The sequence below is a fragment of the Phalangium opilio genome, unplaced genomic scaffold, assembly GCF_054372755.1.
Source record: "Phalangium opilio isolate 3A_F unplaced genomic scaffold, DU_Popi_V2 ptg000098l_1, whole genome shotgun sequence".
Classification (NCBI taxonomy): Eukaryota; Metazoa; Arthropoda; class Arachnida; order Opiliones; family Phalangiidae; genus Phalangium; species Phalangium opilio.
The window spans coordinates 221,839-237,627 of NW_028324201.1; the positions used below are offsets into that span (position 1 = coordinate 221,839).

At 40.0% G+C, this 15,789-nt stretch overlaps 20 non-coding genes across 20 annotated transcripts; all 20 read right to left on the reverse strand.

Moving 5' to 3' along the window:
- Nucleotides 1–1,249: 1,249 nt before the first annotated feature.
- Nucleotides 1,250–1,321, reverse strand: TRNAW-CCA (transfer RNA tryptophan (anticodon CCA)). The gene has a single exon. It is a non-coding gene; the product is annotated as a tRNA-Trp (tRNA).
- Nucleotides 1,322–1,524: 203 nt separating this feature from the next.
- TRNAW-CCA (transfer RNA tryptophan (anticodon CCA)) lies at nucleotides 1,525–1,596 on the reverse strand. Its single transcript has one exon. It is a non-coding gene; the product is annotated as a tRNA-Trp (tRNA).
- A 343-nt stretch (nucleotides 1,597–1,939) lies between these two features.
- On the reverse strand, nucleotides 1,940–2,011 carry TRNAW-CCA (transfer RNA tryptophan (anticodon CCA)). Its single transcript has one exon. It is a non-coding gene; the product is annotated as a tRNA-Trp (tRNA).
- A 65-nt stretch (nucleotides 2,012–2,076) lies between these two features.
- Nucleotides 2,077–2,148, reverse strand: TRNAW-CCA (transfer RNA tryptophan (anticodon CCA)). Its single transcript has one exon. It is a non-coding gene; the product is annotated as a tRNA-Trp (tRNA).
- A 67-nt stretch (nucleotides 2,149–2,215) lies between these two features.
- TRNAW-CCA (transfer RNA tryptophan (anticodon CCA)) lies at nucleotides 2,216–2,287 on the reverse strand. Its single transcript has one exon. It is a non-coding gene; the product is annotated as a tRNA-Trp (tRNA).
- Nucleotides 2,288–2,627: 340 nt separating this feature from the next.
- Nucleotides 2,628–2,699, reverse strand: TRNAW-CCA (transfer RNA tryptophan (anticodon CCA)). The gene has a single exon. It is a non-coding gene; the product is annotated as a tRNA-Trp (tRNA).
- Nucleotides 2,700–2,766: 67 nt separating this feature from the next.
- TRNAW-CCA (transfer RNA tryptophan (anticodon CCA)) lies at nucleotides 2,767–2,838 on the reverse strand. Its single transcript has one exon. It is a non-coding gene; the product is annotated as a tRNA-Trp (tRNA).
- A 66-nt stretch (nucleotides 2,839–2,904) lies between these two features.
- Nucleotides 2,905–2,976, reverse strand: TRNAS-CGA (transfer RNA serine (anticodon CGA)). The gene has a single exon. It is a non-coding gene; the product is annotated as a tRNA-Ser (tRNA).
- A 67-nt stretch (nucleotides 2,977–3,043) lies between these two features.
- Nucleotides 3,044–3,115, reverse strand: TRNAW-CCA (transfer RNA tryptophan (anticodon CCA)). Its single transcript has one exon. It is a non-coding gene; the product is annotated as a tRNA-Trp (tRNA).
- Nucleotides 3,116–3,318: 203 nt separating this feature from the next.
- TRNAW-CCA (transfer RNA tryptophan (anticodon CCA)) lies at nucleotides 3,319–3,390 on the reverse strand. Its single transcript has one exon. It is a non-coding gene; the product is annotated as a tRNA-Trp (tRNA).
- A 341-nt stretch (nucleotides 3,391–3,731) lies between these two features.
- TRNAW-CCA (transfer RNA tryptophan (anticodon CCA)) lies at nucleotides 3,732–3,803 on the reverse strand. The gene has a single exon. It is a non-coding gene; the product is annotated as a tRNA-Trp (tRNA).
- Nucleotides 3,804–3,870: 67 nt separating this feature from the next.
- Nucleotides 3,871–3,942, reverse strand: TRNAW-CCA (transfer RNA tryptophan (anticodon CCA)). The gene has a single exon. It is a non-coding gene; the product is annotated as a tRNA-Trp (tRNA).
- A 3,468-nt stretch (nucleotides 3,943–7,410) lies between these two features.
- TRNAW-CCA (transfer RNA tryptophan (anticodon CCA)) lies at nucleotides 7,411–7,482 on the reverse strand. Its single transcript has one exon. It is a non-coding gene; the product is annotated as a tRNA-Trp (tRNA).
- A 476-nt stretch (nucleotides 7,483–7,958) lies between these two features.
- TRNAW-CCA (transfer RNA tryptophan (anticodon CCA)) lies at nucleotides 7,959–8,030 on the reverse strand. The gene has a single exon. It is a non-coding gene; the product is annotated as a tRNA-Trp (tRNA).
- A 343-nt stretch (nucleotides 8,031–8,373) lies between these two features.
- Nucleotides 8,374–8,445, reverse strand: TRNAW-CCA (transfer RNA tryptophan (anticodon CCA)). The gene has a single exon. It is a non-coding gene; the product is annotated as a tRNA-Trp (tRNA).
- A 4,641-nt stretch (nucleotides 8,446–13,086) lies between these two features.
- TRNAW-CCA (transfer RNA tryptophan (anticodon CCA)) lies at nucleotides 13,087–13,158 on the reverse strand. The gene has a single exon. It is a non-coding gene; the product is annotated as a tRNA-Trp (tRNA).
- A 341-nt stretch (nucleotides 13,159–13,499) lies between these two features.
- TRNAW-CCA (transfer RNA tryptophan (anticodon CCA)) lies at nucleotides 13,500–13,571 on the reverse strand. The gene has a single exon. It is a non-coding gene; the product is annotated as a tRNA-Trp (tRNA).
- Nucleotides 13,572–13,638: 67 nt separating this feature from the next.
- Nucleotides 13,639–13,710, reverse strand: TRNAW-CCA (transfer RNA tryptophan (anticodon CCA)). The gene has a single exon. It is a non-coding gene; the product is annotated as a tRNA-Trp (tRNA).
- A 340-nt stretch (nucleotides 13,711–14,050) lies between these two features.
- TRNAW-CCA (transfer RNA tryptophan (anticodon CCA)) lies at nucleotides 14,051–14,122 on the reverse strand. The gene has a single exon. It is a non-coding gene; the product is annotated as a tRNA-Trp (tRNA).
- A 203-nt stretch (nucleotides 14,123–14,325) lies between these two features.
- Nucleotides 14,326–14,397, reverse strand: TRNAW-CCA (transfer RNA tryptophan (anticodon CCA)). Its single transcript has one exon. It is a non-coding gene; the product is annotated as a tRNA-Trp (tRNA).
- Between the last annotated feature and the right edge of the window lie 1,392 nt (nucleotides 14,398–15,789).

A 15,789-nucleotide genomic window follows, 5' to 3' on the forward strand; every position in this document is an offset into this window, starting at 1 on the left:
GTATGCAAGCGAAGCAACGATACTATTATAATCAGCGTAGGGAAGATTGGGACTTAGATGTAGGCATGTTTGTATGGAAAACCACACACCCCCTGTCCCATGGTGCTTCTTATTTCTCAGCTAAGTTAGCTCCCAAATGGGATGGACATTATCGCGTCATCGAGCGGTTGGATGAATTACGCTACGTGCTGGAGGAAGTGGCTACTGGTAAACGATCGTTGGAAAATATAGCTCATCTCAAGCTATATAGAACAACCGATCAGTTATTGCCGTCATCTACACAAGAACCCGACCAGGAAGACCCGCCTTCAGGAGCATTGCACCCGACTGACTCAGAACCTGAGTCAGAAGGCGTTCCTGATGAGCCCACACGTCCGCAAGAGTCGCCTCATACCAGTCCACGGTGCTACACTTTAAGAGACTTGGCCTGTGCCAGTCCTAGCCCTCCTCGTCCAACTGCTCCAGCAAAGACGCCTTCCGCACAACTTCGTCCACGTGTCACGGCTCATACTGGTCCTTACGACGATCACCACAGGCTCATAAAACCTTAGACAAATGCTCTACTAAGGAGGATTAGGGCAAGTTATAATTGCTAACCTACATTTTCTTTGAAATTCTGTGCAATTTCGTTGACACTGCAAAATTCCCAATGAAATTGCACTCTATTTGGCGAGAATTTTCTTAAACCCATAGTACATTGAAAGGCGGAAGTCACCTGATTGAAAACGTCACCATTTTTCCAATTATTAATCAAAATCTAAAGCATTGGGTCCTAAGATAAGAAAACAGGCTAAAATAGTCCATCCCGCGCGGCCATGACTATATTAGCCTATACAAAATCAAGGCCCGAAAAACAGGCGAAAATAGTCTACAAGTATAGGCTACCTAATTTGGCCTTGAATTTCGTAAGCCCGAAAAACAGGCCAAAATAGTGCGGGCCGCGCGGCGAATGCTATTCCAGCCCGAAAATTCCGACGCCTGAAAAACAGGCCAAAATAGCTTAGGAATAAGATGACTCTAATTTCGCCTGAAAAGTCAGAAGCCCGAAAAACAGGCCAAAATAGCTGGCTCGCGATTGGGCACTATTTTGGCCTGTTTTTCGGGCCTAAATAGCAGCGCCTCATCGGGCCAGCTATTTACGCCTGAAAAACAGGTCAAAATAGTGTCAGGCTATTTCGGCCCGAAAAACAGGCCAAAATAGACACTACGTTTCTATAAACAACGTAAAAACTAAATTTTATTATTTAATTGACCCGGACGTGATTCGAACACGCAGCCTTCTGTTCTGGAGTCAGACGCGCTACCATTGCGCCACCGAGCCCCCTGAACGAAGGTTAAATTGGTAGAATATCCATAAACAACGTAAAAACTAATTTTTATTATTTGTTTGACCCGGACGTGATTCGAACAAGCAGCCTCCTGATCTGGAGTCAGACGCGCTACCATTGCTCCACCGCTCCCTTTACGAAGGTTTAATTGGTAGAATTTTATAAACAATTTAAAACCTAATTTTTATTATTTCTATGACCCGGACGTGATTCGAACACGCAGCCTCCTGATCTGGAGTCAGACGCGCTACCATTGCGCCACCGAACCCCTTGAACGAAGGTTTAATTGGTAGAATTCTAAAAACAACTTAAAAACTGATTTTTATTATTTCTTTGACCCGGACGTGATTCGAACACGCAGCCTTCTGATCTGAAGTCAGATGCGCTACCATTGCGCCACCAAGCCCCCTTTACGAAGGTTTAATTGGTAGAATTCTAAAAACAACTTAAAAACTGATTTTTATTAATTCTTTGACCCGGACGTGATTCCAACACGCAGCCTTCTGATATGGAGTCAGACGCGCTACCATTGCGCCACCGAGCCTCCTGAACGAAGGTTAAATTGGTAGAATTTCTATAAAAAACGTAAAATTTAAATTTTATTATTTGTTTGACCCGGACGTGATTCGAACACGCAACCTCCTGATCTGGAGTCAGACGCGCTACCATTGCGTCACCGAGCCCCCTGAACGAAAGTTTAATTGGTACAACTCTAAAACAATTTAAAACCTAATTTTTATTATTTCTATGACCCGGACGTGATTCGAACACGCAGCCTTCTGTTCTGGAGTCAGACGCGCTACCATTGCGCCACCGAGCCCCCTAAACGAAAGTTAAATTGGTAGAATTTCTATAAACAACGTAAAAACTAAATTTTATTATTTAATTGACCCGGACGTGATTCGAACACGCAGCCTCCTGATCTGGAGTCAGACGCGCTACCATTGCGCCACCGAGCCCCTTGAACAAAGGTTTAATTGGTAGAATTCAAAAAACAATTTAAAAACTGATTTTTATTAATTCTTTGACCCGGACGTGATTCCAACACGCAGCCTTCTGATATGGAGTCAGACGCGCTACCATTGCGCCACCGAGCCCCCTGAACGAAGGTTTAATTGGTAGAATTTTATAAACAATTTAAAACCTAATTTTTATTATTTCTATGACCCGGACGTGATTCGAATACGCAGCCTCCTGATCTGGAGTCAGACGCGCTACCAATGCTCCACCGCTCCCTTTACGAAGGTTTAATTGTTAGAATTTTATAAACAATTTAAAACCTAATTTTTATTATAACTATGACCCGGACGTGATTCGAACACGCAGCCTTCTGTTCTGGAGTCAGACGCGCTACCATTGCGCCACCGAGCCCCCTGAACGAAAGTTAAATTGGTAGAATTTCTATAAACAACGTAAAAACTAAATTTTATTATTTAATTGACCCGGACGTGATTCGAACACGCAGCCTTCTGTTCTGGAGTCAGACGCGCTACCATTGCGCCACCGAGCCCCCTGTACGAAGGTTTAATTGGTAGAATTTTATAAACAATTTAAAACCTAATTTTTATTATTTCTATGACCCGGACGTGATTCGAACACGCAGCCTTCTGATCTCGAGTCAGACGCGCTACCATTGCGCCACCGATCCCCCTGAACGACAGTTAAATTGGTAGAATTTCTATAAACAACGTAAAAACTAAATTTTATTATTTAATTGACCCGGACGTGATTCGAACACGCAGCCTTCTGTTCTGGAGTCAGACGCGCTACCATTGCGCCACCGAGCCCCCTGAACGAAGGTTAAATTGGTAGAATTTCCATAAACAACGTTAAAACTAATTTTTATTATTTGTTTGACCCGGACGTGATTCGAACAAGCAGCCTCCTGATCTGGAGTCAGACGCGCTACCATTGCTCCACCGCTCCCTTTACGAAGGTTTAATTGGTAGAATTTTATAAACAATTTAAAACCTAATTTTTATTATTTCTATGACCCGGACGTGATTCGAACACGCAGCCTCCTGATCTGGAGTCAGACGCGCTACCATTGCGCCACCGAGCCCTTTGAACGAAGGTTTAATTGGTAGAATTCTAAAAACAACTTAAAAACTGATTTTTATTATTTCTTTGACCCGGACGTGATTCGAACACGCAGCCTTCTGATCTGAAGTCAGATGCGCTACCATTGCGCCACCAAGCCCCCTTTACGAAGGTTTAATTGGTAGAATTCTAAAAACAACTTAAAAACTGATTTTTATTAATTCTTTGACCCGGACGTGATTCCAACAGGCAGCCTTCTGATATGGAGTCAGACGCGCTACCATTGCGCCACCGAGCCCCCTTTAAGAAGTTTAATTGGTAGAATTCTATAAACAACTTAAAAACGAAGTTTTTTTATTTCTTTGACCCGGACGTGATTCGAACACGCAGCTTTCTGATCTGGAGTCAGACGCGCTACCATTGCGCCACCGAGCCCCCTGAACGAAGGTTAAATTGGTAGAATTTCTATAAAAAACGTAAAAACTAAATTTTATTATTTGTTTGACCCGGACGTGATTCGAACACGCAACCTCCTGATCTGGAGTCAGACGCGCTACCATTGCGTCACCGAGCCCCCTGAACGAAAGTTTAATTGGTACAACTCTAAAACAACTTAAAAGCTGATTTTTATTATTTCTTTGACCCGGACCTGATTCGAACACGCAGCCTTCTGATCTGGAGTCAGACGCGCTACCATTGCTCCACCACTCCCTTTACAAAGGTTCAATTGGTAGAATTTTATAAACAATTTAAAACCTAATTTTTATTATTTCTATGACCCGGACGTGATTCGAACACGCAGCCTTCTGTTCTGGAGTCAGACGCGCTACCATTGAGCCACCGAGCCCACTGATCGAAAGTTAAATTGGTAGAATTTCTATAAACAACGTAAAAACTAATTTTTATTATTTGTTTGACCCGGACGTGATTCGAACAAGCAGCCTCCTGATCTGGAGTCAGACGCGCTACCATTGCGCCACCGATCCCTTTACGAAGGTTTAATTGGTAGAATTTTATAAACAATTTAAAACCTAATTTTTATTACCTCTCCGTGTGACGTAGTCCAGGAGAGGTTCTGTAACGGCCGTGTCTGTCTGTGTGTCTGTGTGTCTGTCTGTCTGTCCGTTGTTACACCCACGTGACCGCGTTCGCAGTTTGCGTATCGGAGCAAACGTGTTCGCCATTTCCGAACTGCTTTCACAGTCACGGAAATGGCTCCTCTACTTGAGTTCTCACACCACCAATCTTCTGGTCTTTGTCCACACCACACGGACACTAGTCTGTTCTTACTGGCTGCTAATCACCACCATCTTCTGGTCTTCGTCCATTCCACGTGGACACCAGTCTGTACATACTGGCTTCTAATCACCACCATCTTCTGTTCTTTGTCAATCCCACATTGACACCCGTCTGCACTTACACTGGCTTCTAACACCACCATCCACTGGTCTTCCGTCTATTCCACATAGACACCAATCTGTATCATTGGCTTCTACTCCATTATCATCGTTTGGTTTTAGGATATACGCGGCGATCAGCTAGGGTTACGAGAAACGTCTAGCCTCCCTAAGGTAGGATCGCTACCAAAGGTTTTCGCATTTGCGGTTTTTCCTTACTATTATAATGGAAACGAATCGTATATATACCCCAAAATTTGAAGAAAGCGGGAAGAGGGGTACCCTTCACTTTAAACGTCAATATTAGCAAAGTTTGAGAAGATAATAAGTATAACTTTATTTTAAACGATTTAACTATTATTAATGTTAATTATTGAAGATTAAAATAATTAAAAATAATTATATTTATTTAAATATTAAAGATAAACCTCTCGTGCAAAGAGAGAGATTATCATTGCCTCCTATATCTACCAAGGCCCGTGCATGCGATATATTTCCTTCATTGCCTCCTATATCTATCAAGGCCCGTGCATTGTGATATCTTTCATTCATTGCATAAACATAAGCGAGATTGTTTTGGGAAAAAAATACTGCTTCCACTAATGGGTTTATACTCCTTGTTACTGTTGTATAGAGTAATCATGATAAAAGCTTAAAAAATTACGAGAGGACAGACCTTTTTTATTCTCATTCAAAAATATTTTTTGGTGCTAAGACTGCTTTAAAAAATCCAAACGGTTAGGCATTGGTAAAAAAGACAAATGATATTTTTCAAATCTTATGAGATAACGCCCACCTAGTTGAAAATTGCCGTTTTTTATCCGCGGGAGCCATTCTTAATGAGAATTTCGATGCTAGTAGGTTGTCAATTAAACTACCGGTATATTATTGTTGTTGGAAATTGGATATTAAGTCAAATTAAGTGGTTGTAAAGAGCCAGCAGGTTTTTGCCGCTTCTTTTTGTGAGTATTTGATTTTTATATGTAAAATGGAGGAAGATAATGTTGAGAGTAAGGATGAAATGCGGAAGCGCAAAGCGCGGGAAAGGATGAGGGCAAAAAGGTCGACGTTTTCATTGGATACTTAAGGTTATATAATCTTCTCGACACGGAGAGGTAATATTTTGGTTTTCCCGACTTGTTACCTCTCCGTGTGACGTAGTCCAGGAGAGGTTCTGTAACGGCCGTGTCTGTCTGTGTGTCTGTGTGTCTGTCTGTCTGTCCGTTGTTACACCCACGTGACCGCGTTCGCAGTTTGCGTATCGGAGCAAACGTGTTCGCCATTTCCGAACTGCTTTCACAGTCACGGAAATGGCTCCTCTACTTGAGTTCTCACACCACCAATCTTCTGGTCTTTGTCCACACCACACGGACACTAGTCTGTTCTTACTGGCTGCTAATCACCACCATCTTCTGGTCTTCGTCCATTCCACGTGGACACCAGTCTGTACATACTGGCTTCTAATCACCACCATCTTCTGTTCTTTGTCAATCCCACATTGACACCCGTCTGCACTTACACTGGCTTCTAACACCACCATCCACTGGTCTTCCGTCTATTCCACATAGACACCAATCTGTATCATTGGCTTCTACTCCATTATCATCGTTTGGTTTTAGGATATACGCGGCGATCAGCTAGGGTTACGAGAAACGTCTAGCCTCCCTAAGGTAGGATCGCTACCAAAGGTTTTCGCATTTGCGGTTTTTCCTTACTATTATAATGGAAACGAATCGTATATATACCCCAAAATTTGAAGAAAGCGGGAAGAGGGGTACCCTTCACTTTAAACGTCAATATTAGCAAAGTTTGAGAAGATAATAAGTATAACTTTATTTTAAACGATTTAACTATTATTAATGTTAATTATTGAAGATTAAAATAATTAAAAATAATTATATTTATTTAAATATTAAAGATAAACCTCTCGTGCAAAGAGAGAGATTATCATTGCCTCCTATATCTACCAAGGCCCGTGCATGCGATATATTTCCTTCATTGCCTCCTATATCTATCAAGGCCCGTGCATTGTGATATCTTTCATTCATTGCATAAACATAAGCGAGATTGTTTTGGGAAAAAAATACTGCTTCCACTAATGGGTTTATACTCCTTGTTACTGTTGTATAGAGTAATCATGATAAAAGCTTAAAAAATTACGAGAGGACAGACCTTTTTTATTCTCATTCAAAAATATTTTTTGGTGCTAAGACTGCTTTAAAAAATCCAAACGGTTAGGCATTGGTAAAAAAGACAAATGATATTTTTCAAATCTTATGAGATAACGCCCACCTAGTTGAAAATTGCCGTTTTTTATCCGCGGGAGCCATTCTTAATGAGAATTTCGATGCTAGTAGGTTGTCAATTAAACTACCGGTATATTATTGTTGTTGGAAATTGGATATTAAGTCAAATTAAGTGGTTGTAAAGAGCCAGCAGGTTTTTGCCGCTTCTTTTTGTGAGTATTTGATTTTTATATGTAAAATGGAGGAAGATAATGTTGAGAGTAAGGATGAAATGCGGAAGCGCAAAGCGCGGGAAAGGATGAGGGCAAAAAGGTCGACGTTTTCATTGGATACTTAAGGTTATATAATCTTCTCGACACGGAGAGGTAATATTTTGGTTTTCCCGACTTGTTATTTCTATGACCCGGACGTGATTCGAACACGCAGCCTTCTGTTCTGGAGTCAGACGCGCTACCATTGCGCCACCGAGCCCCCTTTACGAAGGTTTAATTGGTAGAATTCTAAAAACTATTAAAAACTGATTTTTATTATTTCTTTGTCTCGGACGTGATTCCAACACGCAGCCTTCTGATATGGAGTCAGACGCGCTACCATTGCGCCACCGAGCCCCCTTTACGAAGTTTAATTGGTAGAATTCTATAAACAACTTAAAAACTAAGTTTTATTATTTCTTTGACCCGGACGTGATTGGAACACGCAGCCTTCTGATCTGGATCAGACGCGCTACCATTGCGCCACAGAGCCCTCTGAACGAAGGTTAAATTGGTAGAATTTCCATAAACAACGTAAAAACTAATTTTTATTATTTGTTTGACCCGGACGTGATTCGAACAAGCAGCCTCCTGATCTGGAGTCAGACGCGCTACCATTGCGCCACCGATCCCTTTACGAAGGATATATTGGTAGAATTTTATAAACAATTTAAAACCTAATTTTTATTATTTCTATGACCCGGACGTGATTCGAACACGCAGCCTTCTGTTCTGGAGTCAGACGCGCTACCATTGCGCCACCGAGCCCCCTTTACGAAGGTTTAATTGGTAGAATTCTAAAAACTATTAAAAACTGATTTTTATTAATTCTTTGTCTCGGACGTGATTCCAACACGCAGCCTTCTGATATGGAGTCAGACGCGCTACCATTGCGCCACCGAGCCCCCTGAACGAAAGTTAAATTGGTAGAATTTCTATAAACAACGTAAAATCTAAATTTTATTACTTAATTGCCCCGGACGTGATTCGAACACGCAGCTTTCTGATCTGGAGTCAAACGCGCTACCATTGCGCCACCGAGCCCCTGAACGAAGGTTAAATTGGTAGAATTTCTATAAAAAAACGTAAAAACTAAATTTTATTTTTTGTTTGACCCGGACATGATTCGAACACGCAGCCTCCTGATCTGGAGTCAGACGCGCTACCATTGCGCCACCGAGCCCCCTGAACGAAAGTTTAATTGGTAGAACACTAAAACAACTTAAAAGCTGATTTTTATTATTTCTTTGACCCGGACGTGATTCGAACACGCAGCCTTCTGATCTGGAGTCAGACGCGATACCATGGCTCCACCGATCCCTTTACGAAGGTTTAATTGGTAGAATTATAAAAACTATTAAAAACTGATTTTTATTAATTCTTTGTCCCGTACGTGATTCCAACACGCAGCCTTCTGATATGGAGTCAGACGCGCTACCATTGCGCCACAGCGCCCTCTGAACGAAGGTTAAATTGGTAGAATTTCCATAAACAACGTAAAAACTAATTTTTACCTCTCCGTGTGACGTAGTCCAGGAGAGGTTCTGTAACGGCCGTGTCTGTGTGTGTGTCTGTGTGTCTGTCTGTCCGTTGTTACACCCACGTGACCGCGTTCGCAGTTTGCGTATCGGAGCAAACGTGTTCGCCATTTCCGAACTGCTTTCACAGTCACGGAAATGGCTCCTCTACTTGAGTTCTCACACCACCATCTTCTGGTCTTTTCCATCCCACACGAACACCAGTCTGTACTTACTGGCTTCTTATCACCCCACCATCTTCTGGTCTTCGTCCATTCCACTTGGACACCAGTCTGTACATACTGGCTTCTAATCACCACCATCTTCTGCTGGTCTTTGTCCATCCCACTTGGACACCAGTCTGTACATACTGGCTCCTAAACACCACCATCCACTGGTCTTCCGTCTACTCCACATAAACACCAATCTGTATCATTGGCTTCTAACACCACCATCCACTGGTCTTCCGTCTATTCCACATAGACACCAATCTGTATCATTGGCTTCTACTCCATTATCATCGTTTGGTTTTAGGATATACGCGGCGATCAGCTAGGGTTACGAGAAACGTCTAGCCTCCCTAAGGTAGGATCGCTACCAAAGGTTTTCGCATTTGCGGTTTTTCCTTACTATTATAATGGAAACGAATCGTATATATACCCCAAAATTTGTAGAAAGCGGGAAGAGGGGTACCCTTCACTTTAAACGTCAATATTAGCAAAGTTTGAGAAGATAATAAGTATAACTTTATTTTAAACGATTTAACTATTATTAATGTTAATTATTGAAGATTAAAATAATTAAAAATAATTATATTTATTTAATTATTAAAGATAAACCTCTCGTGCAAAGAGAGAGGTTATCATTGCCTCCTATATTCTAGAGGGCCGGTAGGCCCTTCTAGATAAGAACCCACACCCTCCCGTAATGTTAAAGAAGTAATTCACAGATTTTAGGCTTAGCGTCCCATAGAAAAAGCATGGGATTTTTGGTGGTCCACTCCATCGAATAACTCAGAAACTACTGCGAAGTTAAGGTTCGGAACACTTTTGAATTATCAAGCAACTATTGAATGTTGAACTTCTGAAGTTTGATTAAGAACAATGAAGTCTAAGTATTTTATTTGAATTAATTTATAAATATGGTAAAACCGTTAAATATATTACACTGTTTGCATAGCATTTTATTCAGCCTCCATCGGGTTTGTGGCGCATAGGATAACGCGTCTGCCTATGGAGCAGAAGATTGCAGGTTCGAGTCCTGGCAAGCTCGTTGTTTATTTTTACAGATCTTTCATTCAACATTAATGGAATAATCCTATAAATACAATGTTTAGAAATTGTTTTGTTACGAAGTACGGGCTTGTGGCGTAAAGGATAACGCGTTTGCATTCGAGGCAAAACATTGCAGGTTCGAGCCTTGGAAAGCTCGTTGTCTATTTTTGATGAAGAATCTTATTATATATAAGGGAAAATTCTTAAATAACAAACTTTCAATGAAATGTGCTCGTGCTGGCGCGTGGTTTTTTAAATCGATACAAAAAGGTCAACTAAACTTAATTGAGTCACCAACCGCCTTTTTATATGAAATAAGTTACCACCCGCCTACCAATTGTGAATTAATTTACCACTCCCCTGCCAAATGATTTAAAATTTTAATCTTTCCCATAAAATAATGAGAGGCACTTGGAGTGAGCCAATATGCTCATGAACATCTTACTGGAACATCGAATTAATGACGTTTGACAAGCATATAATTATTCTTATAATATATTAATACAAATTAAGGCTGAAGGAACAGATATTATATAAAAAAGACTTGGTTTGCCCAAGCCTTAAAAAAAACGATAAGAGTTTTTCCAGATGTCTGAAGCGCAGATATTATTTTTTTCTATTGAATTATAAAGACAATCCGTATTTTACTACTCTTCAGAATTTAATTCAATCACCTGATTTTACTGCTAATGGATTAGTTTCCTATAAATTAATTGAAATAAAAAATTTCTTATCTCAGATTTTTCAACAACAATTCCATTTTTATGAAATATTTTATCATGAATTTATTATTTTGAGGGATATCGTGTAAATTTAATCAAATTGACACTTTATTTTCTAATTTCCGAGAATTTTCCTTTCAAAAGGTTTTAAACACATCAAGTTTTCATAATGTTGTCAACTAAATAGCAACTCAACCAACACTTCTAAAATCTTTCCCACAAGTACTGATATACACAGTTCAATAATTGTGACTGTGCTTAAAGAAGAAACGAACCCGTTTATCAAATATTAGAAAGGTGATAACAGCCCCCCTTTGTATTCTAAAAGACCGCATAAAATACATTATTAATGAGAGAATTAGTTGAAAATTAAAGTACGTTCTCCATTGAAAAGAAAAAATTTCATGATAAAACGTTTCAGGAAAATGGAATTGTTGTTGAAAAATCTGAGATAAGTAATTTTTATTTCAATTAATTTATAGGAAACTAATCCATTAGCAGTAAAATCAGGTGATTGAATTAAATTCTGAAGAGTAGTAAAATACGGATTGTCTTTATAATTCAATAGAAAAAAATAATATCTGCGCTTCAGACATCTGGAAAAACTCTTATCGTTTTTTTTAAGGCTTGGGCAAACCAAGTCTTTTTTATATAATCTACCAAGGCCCGTGCATGCGATATATTTCCTTCATTGCCTCCTATATCTTTCAAGGCCCGTGCATTGTGATATATTTCATTCATTGCCTCCTATATCTTTCAAGGCGCGTGCATTGTGATATATTTCATTCATTGCCTCCTTTATTTATCAAGGCCCGTGCATTGCGATATATTTTTCAAAACAACAACAAAAATGGGAAGCTCCTCTCAAAAACATAATAATTTCTTTTCTCTGTATATGAAATGAAAATATGGATAATATTGCGCTCCTTCTTTAACGGTATGAATCCTTGCCTGTCTATTAATATTTTACGTAGGAGTAATACGTTTTTAGCGAAGTCTAGAGAGGATAAACGTAAGCGAAATTGTTTCGAAAAAAAAATACTGCTTCCACTAATGGGTTTATACTCCTTGTTACTGTTGTATAGAGTAATCATGATAAAAGCTTAAAAAATACGAGAGGACAGACCTTTTTTATCCTCTTGTTTTATTCTTAATAAGAATATAAAACATCTATTTTTTTATGCTAAGATTGCTTTAAAAAAATCCAAACGGTTAGGCATTGGTAAAAAAGACAAATGATATTTTTCAAATCTAATGAGATAACGCCCACCTAGTTGAAAATTGGCCTTTTTTATCCGCGGGAGCCATTCTTAATGAGAATTTCGATGCTAGTAGGTTGTCAATAAAACTACCGGTATATTATTGTTGTTGGAAATTGGATATTAAGTCAAATTAAGTGGTTGTAAAGAGCCAGCAGGTTTTTGCCACTTCTTTTTGTGAGTATTTGATTTTTGTATGTAAAATGGAGGAAGATAATGTTGAGAGTAAGGATGAAATGCGGAAGCGCAAAGCGCGGGAAAGGATGAGGGCAAAAAGGTCGACGTTTTCATTGGATACTTAAGTTTATATAATCTTCTCGACACGGAGAGGTAATATTTTGGTTTTCCCAACTTGTTATTATTTGTTTGACCCGGACGTGATTCGAACACGCAGCCTTCTGTTCTGGAGTCAGACGCGCTACCATTGCGCCACCGCTCCCTTTACGAAGGTTTAATTGGTAGAATTTTATAAACAATTTAAAACCTAATTTTTATTATTTCTATGACCCGGACGTGATTCGAACACGCAGCCTTCTGATCTGGAGTTAGACGCGCTACCATTGCGCCACCGAGACCCCTGAACGAAGGTTAAATTGGTAAAATTTCTATAAAAAACGTAAAAACTAAATTTTATTATTTGTTTGACCCGGACGTGATTCGAACACGCAGCCTCCTGATCTGGAGTCAGACGTTCTACCATTGCGCCACCGATCCCTTTACGAAGGTTTAATTGGTAGAATTCTAAAAACAACTTAAAAACTGATTTTTATTATTTCTTTGACCCGGACGTGATTCGAACACGCAGCCTTCTGATCTGAAGTCAGATGCGCTACCATTGCGCCACCAAGCCCCCTTTACGAAGGTTTAATTGGTAGAATTCTAAAAACAACTTAAAAACTGATTTTTATTAATTCTTTGACCCGGACGTGATTCCAACAGGCAGCCTTCTGATATGGAGTCAGACGCGCTACCATTGCTCCACCGCTCCCTTTACGAAGGTTTAATTGGTAGAATTTTATAAACAATTTAAAACCTAATTTTTATTATTTCTATGACCCGGACGTGATTCGAACACGCAGCCTCCTGATCTGGAGTCAGACGCGCTACCATTGCGCCACCGAGCCCTTTGAACGAAGGTTTAATTGGTAGAATTCTAAAAACAACTTAAAAACTGATTTTTATTATTTCTTTGACCCGGACGTGATTCGAACACGCAGCCTTCTGATCTGAAGTCAGATGCGCTACCATTGCGCCACCAAGCCCCCTTTACGAAGGTTTAATTGGTAGAATTCTAAAAACAACTTAAAAACTGATTTTTATTAATTCTTTGACCCGGACGTGATTCCAACAGGCAGCCTTCTGATATGGAGTCAGACGCGCTACCATTGCGCCACCGAGCCCCCTTTAAGAAGTTTAATTGGTAGAATTCTATAAACAACTTAAAAACGAAGTTTTATTATTTCTTTGACCCGGACGTGATTCGAACACGCAGCTTTCTGATCTGGAGTCAGACGCGCTACCATTGCGCCACCGAGCCCCCTGAACGAAGGTTAAATTGGTAGAATTTCTATAAAAAACGTAAAAACTAAATTTTATTATTTGTTTGACCCGGACGTGATTCGAACACGCAACCTCCTGATCTGGAGTCAGACGCGCTACCATTGCGTCACCGAGCCCCCTGAACGAAAGTTTAATTGGTACAACTCTAAAACAACTTAAAAGCTGATTTTTATTATTTCTTTGACCCGGACGTGATTCGAACACGCAGCCTTCTGATCTGGAGTCAGACGCGCTACCATTGCTCCACCACTCCCTTTACAAAGGTTCAATTGGTAGAATTTTATAAACAATTTAAAACCTAATTTTTATTATTTCTATGACCCGGACGTGATTCGAACACGCAGCCTTCTGTTCTGGAGTCAGACGCGCTACCATTGAGCCACCGAGCCCACTGATCGAAAGTTAAATTGGTAGAATTTCTATAAACAACGTAAAAACTAAATTTTATTATTTAATTGACCCGGACGTGATTCGAACACGCAGCCTCCTGATCTGGAGTCAGACGCGCTACCATTGCGCCACCGAGCCCCCTGAACGAAAGTTAAATTGGTAGAATTTCTATAAACAACGTAAAAACTAATTTTTATTATTTGTTTGACCCGGACGTGATTCGAACAAGCAGCCTCCTGATCTGGAGTCAGACGCGCTACCATTGCGCCACCGATCCCTTTACGAAGGTTTAATTGGTAGAATTTTATAAACAATTTAAAACCTAATTTTTATTATTTCTATGACCCGGACGTGATTCGAACACGCAGCCTTCTGTTCTGGAGTCAGACGCGCTACCATTGCGCCACCGAGCCCCCTTTACGAAGGTTTAATTGGTAGAATTCTAAAAACTATTAAAAACTGATTTTTATTATTTCTTTGTCTCGGACGTGATTCCAACACGCAGCCTTCTGATATGGAGTCAGACGCGCTACCATTGCGCCACCGAGCCCCCTTTACGAAGTTTAATTGGTAGAATTCTATAAACAACTTAAAAACTAAGTTTTATTATTTCTTTGACCCGGACGTGATTGGAACACGCAGCCTTCTGATCTGGATCAGACGCGCTACCATTGCGCCACAGAGCCCTCTGAACGAAGGTTAAATTGGTAGAATTTCCATAAACAACGTAAAAACTAATTTTTATTATTACCTCTCCGTGTGACGTAGTCCAGGAGAGGTTCTGTAACGGCCGTGTCTGTCTGTGTGTCTGTGTGTCTGTCTGTCTGTCCGTTGTTACACCCACGTGACCGCGTTCGCAGTTTGCGTATCGGAGCAAACGTGTTCGCCATTTCCGAACTGCTTTCACAGTCACGGAAATGGCTCCTCTACTTGAGTTCTCACACCACCAATCTTCTGGTCTTTGTCCACACCACACGGACACTAGTCTGTTCTTACTGGCTGCTAATCACCACCATCTTCTGGTCTTCGTCCATTCCACGTTGACACCAGTCTGTACATACTGGCTTCTAATCACCACCATCTTCTGTTCTTTGTCAATCCCACATTGACACCCGTCTGCACTTACACTGGCTTCTAACACCACCATCCACTGGTCTTCCGTCTATTCCACATAGACACCAATCTGTATCATTGGCTTCTACTCCATTATCATCGTTTGGTTTTAGGATATACGCGGCGATCAGCTAGGGTTACGAGAAACGTCTAGCCTCCCTAAGGTAGGATCGCTACCAAAGGTTTTCGCATTTGCGGTTTTTCCTGACTATTATAATGGAAACGAATCGTATATATACCCCAAAATTTGAAGAAAGCGGGAAGAGGGGTACCCTTCACTTTAAACGTCAATATTAGCAAAGTTTGAGAAGATAATAAGTATAACTTTATTTTAAACGATTTAACTATTATTAATGTTAATTATTGAAGATTAAAATAATTAAAAATAATTATATTTATTTAAATATTAAAGATAAACCTCTCGTGCAAAGAGAGAGATTATCATTGCCTCCTATATCTACCAAGGCCCGTGCATGCGATATATTTCCTTCATTGCCTCCTATATCTATCAAGGCCCGTGCATTGTGATATCTTTCATTCATTGCATAAACATAAGCGAGATTGTTTTGGGAAAAAAATACTGCTTCCACTAATGGGTTTATACTCCTTGTTACTGTTGTATAGAGTAATCATGATAAAAGCTTAAAAAATTACGAGAGGACAGACCTTTTTTATTCTCATTCAAAAATATT